Here is a 4,317-nt window from a genome sequence, read left to right as displayed (position 1 = left end):
ATCAGCACTTGCAAATTTGTAATTTCAAGAGGTGAGTGCCGGGAGACATTTTAGTAAGCAAGAAGAAAGCAGTTATTTGACTTGGTGATTTCAACACTGTTCTACGTCGGGGTGGAGGGGGGGGAATGGCACGAAGACATTGTGCTAGGCAACAGATCATGTAAACATTTCCTATGACAGTCTTTCATCATCTATAGGAACATTTACACTGCCAGATCTTGTCTTCTTTAAAAATGTCAGCTTGGTGAGTTTGATGCACATGTGCTCCTTCTGTAAGTGTCTGCTCAGGCAGACAGTTTACTAATTTGTGGCTCAGTAAGCCTTTCACTGCACCGAGCACCTTGAGGTTAGCACATCTCTAATCATTATTTGATAACAGAAATCTGTAAGCATCACATCCCTGGTAACAAGAACATTGTATCTTAGCAACCAGCCTTGATATTCAAACAATTTCATTAAAGCGTAGCACCTCTTAGCAGGTGGGTGAGTGCGGGTGTTGATAAACATTTATAACATGATCAACCATTGTGTTTGCCAACACTATAATCATCATGACAAATTTATGAATTTGTTTACAAGCTCTTAGGTACCAACCTAAGTAGGTAAACCACCTTATACTTAGCTTCTGTGTCTATAGATAGAGGCGCATTCTGAGATTTGATGCTTCTTTAAATTGAACATATTGGGTAAAAGGTTAGCAGATGAACATCGCGTGTCACCGTAAAAATCACCATTTAAATTAAACCACAAAGGATGTGTTAGAGCCAGGGCAAGGATTATATTTCACCCCCAAGAGAGCAAGGAAATTTAAAGTTGAAACTGTCTGTAATTTATTCCCAGGTCCCCAGCAGGGCACGTATGTGGACACGGTGCCCCAGCCCCACACGGAAGAATCTCACCGCCATGGGGTGAACAGCAGGAACCTGGGGGTCACCAGCACCACACAAATGGAGCAATGGCTTCCTGGCCTCAGCCAGGGCTTGGAAACCCTGCCAGAGGGAGATATCAGGGTAACCCATCTGCCTCTCAACAGAAAGGGGCAAGGCTCAAATTATTTCAGTTCATCAAATACCCCACAGCGTACCTATACGCCAGGAGGATGGCAGACTTGGAAGAAAGCGAATCCACAATCCTATTTTGGAAATGCAGCTCGGACATTCTCAGTCATACTCAGCAAAAAGGGCTCACATAAACATATCTTCTGAAGTGGAAGCACTGCAGGCCACACTGGCTAAATTTTTCTATAGAAAGACAGGAAAACTTTTTCAGTTCTGGATTACAGAACCCTGTCCCTTGCTATCCCAGGAAATCTCATCATATAATGATCTTCATAAACTACTTAGCTAAAACTGGTAAAGTTTGTTAACCCCATAGCTTCCATGGGAAGTTTTTATTCCAGAACTTCACTCCTTAGATAATTTGAGGACTCCTAATCTGGGTCTGATTTTATTTATGGCTCTTGAATATTCGTTTGTTCTCATGCCAATATTGTCATTTAACTGAGACCACTCAACCCTTCTTGGTGTTTACATCCCCTTTTTTTTTTTAAGCCACAGAGCAATCATGACCCCTCTTAGTCTTCATTGTTGCTAGGCTAAACAAATTGTGCTCTTTTATGGCTGTATTACATCAACACAACCCCGTGGAGGGCAATAGGTTTACTCTTTTGTAATCAAAACCAGCATTTGATCTCATGAACTTAAATGGAAATATCCTTCTATGAGTGTTACTTTCTAAAGTGATTTCCAGTGTTGAGTTGCTGCTCAAAGGGGCAAGGGGGAGAGAAAGGGAACAGCCAGAGAAAGTTAGCTGGCCAGCTCAGGGTCAGAAAAACTGACCACTCTGTTTGCAATTCAATGTGCCAGTTAAAGTCACTCAAATCCTTTTGAGGGCCAGATTTTATGCAAGTGTTTTGGTTGCCAACCTAAATCATGAAACCACTTAACTACCCAAATCCATCTACAAATGTGACAGTCTCTCCACCCCTTATTTTCTCTGCAAGGAGAAGCCACCCTTACCATCTCCCAGGGTTCTCTATGAGTAACACTCTCAGACAATAACATGCCCTGTTGTGCAGACTCAGGTCCAAACACTTTCTTGGATTCAAATTTCACGTCTTCTAACATCTGTATTGTGGACACCAAGCCAGCCTGTGGTTGGAAAGCCGTATCTAGAAACTTCTAGACATTCCTTTTCTGTGAGCATAAACACCCTTTTAATATTATCCATCAGTCAGCCACAGATACCTTTCTGCATGGCATCTGTGGGGGAACATGGGCCAAGATCCAAACAAAGGCAACAGGAGTGGCAAAAATATCTAAGGTCAATGGGTAGATAAACAGAATACATGTCATACTTCATGTTTGTATCTGATTAATGGATATTTTACAAAAACAAATCAGGAGAAAAATGCTTGGAACAGTCAAGAGTTCCTTGATGCTTCGATCTAGTCTTCAAAATAATTATCTATTCCCCTTTTCAGAAACTGGTTTGCACTAACTTTTCAAGCAAACCCAATAACAGCCTTGCTCAGACTGCAGTGTGTGTTTAAAATTTACCAAAAGGTGGGAGATGGAATGCAAGCAGGAGGAAAACAGGAATATGAAGTTTGTACCTTGTACCTATGGCATCCAAGGTAACACTGTCGCATCACTGATTTCACACTGGGCACGCTACATCAGGCTGTTAATGTACCTGAAATACCTGGGGCCAAGTGGAGCATTATGGAATAGGTAACTGAAACTCCCTTTTCGAAACTAAAGTCATCCACTGGAAAAAAAAAAAAAAAAGAAAAAAAAGAACAAACGCATTTTGTCATTTCAGCTTGTTGTCTTTGTGGTTAGCTTTCCTCCCAGTACTTAGATCCCATGATAATCCTGTACACTAGAGCTGGGAAAGGAAACACACCTGACACATTAATGTCAGATTCCACCACCACCATCCCCCTTTTCCTTTAAACTGACTTGTTTAAAGGTTTGTAAAGTTACATAAGCTTGAATTAGGTATCTCAAGACATTTAAAAAAAAAAAAAAATCAGAAACAAGAGCTAAGTACTGCAGTGAACTATAGCAAATTCTACATTCACACTTTACTAAACAAGTGCCAACTGCACATACACGTAAATTGTATATAAATACACCTTTACCAAGAAATTTGGATTAGTTGCACACAAAAAGGGGGAAAATCTATTTAAAACAGGAGGTCAAGGCAATCCATAGTTTCTCCTATACAAACAGAATACAAATTCTACTTTCAAAAATACACGTTTTTTGTTATGAGACAATATAAAAAAAAACTGGCCAACTGTGGCTACTCATGCCCAATTTCACCTTCTGTGAAACGGGAGATTTGTTTAAATCCCATCTCCTTTCCTGCAAGCTAACATTTCCAAAGCACTCCAAACCTGAAGCTATTTTTGGAATAGGAACTTCTGAACAGGCAGAAGAAATACCATGAAGAACAACATAACTTGTACACGGAAGTGAAATTCATATTCGTTAGCAGAAATCTTTATACTCTGTGTTTTCATAGCACAACAGAGTCTGAACTATGTAATGATGACAGCAGTAAACTAGAAAGACATTTTGTCCTTCCCTTTCATCTCATTTCTTTTGCAGGACACACATTTAGCAGTCAAAGATGATAAATGAATATTTGTAATGCCAGGAAAACTTTCAAGTCCGGGTTAAAATTTCTTAGTACAGTTTGGAATGGGACAGGTTTTGAAGAGAGAAAGAAGAGTTTAAGATGGCCTTCAAGCAACATTGCCCTACCCTTTTACTCCACCCACATACTGCTCATGGATAAAGATAGATTTTGGGTTCTCACTTCTCCACCAGCCTCAGATTGCAACTGCTCCACAGAAGAGCTTAGTAAAGGTACATGTACAGCCAAAAACTGGTGGAAAACTTCTTTCTGCATCTCTTGTTTCCTAATACACTACTACCTCAGCTTTCAGCTCTGTCCCACATCTCTGCCACACAGAGGAAGCAGCCTGACAACACTTACTTGGCCACACAATACAGCAGGCAAGTACTCATTGTCCAAATCAGCAAGAAACAGGCACTGGATTGATAATAAAACATGGTACTACAGAAGGAATAATCACTTAACACCACCATGGGTTGGTTAAACATTATCCCTGTTCCACAGTTACAGAAAACTGATGCAGGTTGTGTCCAGGCTATGTGGAGCCACTCATCACAGGTGGAGTTTGATCTCCTTGGCTTGAGGTCCCTATTTTTATATCCAGAATCAATGCCAAACAGGGAAATGCTGGATGTTTTCAAATACAGGGGTTTCTGGGGTTGGGAGGGA

General features: G+C 40.6%; 1 long non-coding RNA gene across 1 annotated transcript; it reads right to left on the bottom strand.

Annotated features, from left to right (window-relative positions):
* Positions 1–1,096: 1,096 nt before the first annotated feature.
* LOC127481278 (uncharacterized) lies at positions 1,097–4,084 on the bottom strand. Its single transcript, XR_007908179.1, has 3 exons — positions 4,009–4,084; positions 2,615–2,769; positions 1,097–1,241 (listed from the first exon to the last, which is right to left on the bottom strand). It is a non-coding gene; the product is annotated as an uncharacterized LOC127481278 (long non-coding RNA).
* Positions 4,085–4,317: the final 233 nt, after the last annotated feature.

Source organism: Manacus candei, unplaced genomic scaffold (assembly GCF_025592945.1).
Source record: "Manacus candei isolate 608988 ecotype Guabito, Panama unplaced genomic scaffold, ASM2559294v1 h1tg000077l, whole genome shotgun sequence".
NCBI classification, from domain to species: Eukaryota; Metazoa; Chordata; class Aves; order Passeriformes; family Pipridae; genus Manacus; species Manacus candei.
Note: the sequence above shows the minus strand (reverse complement) of the source record. Positions and strands in the feature narration are given on the sequence as shown.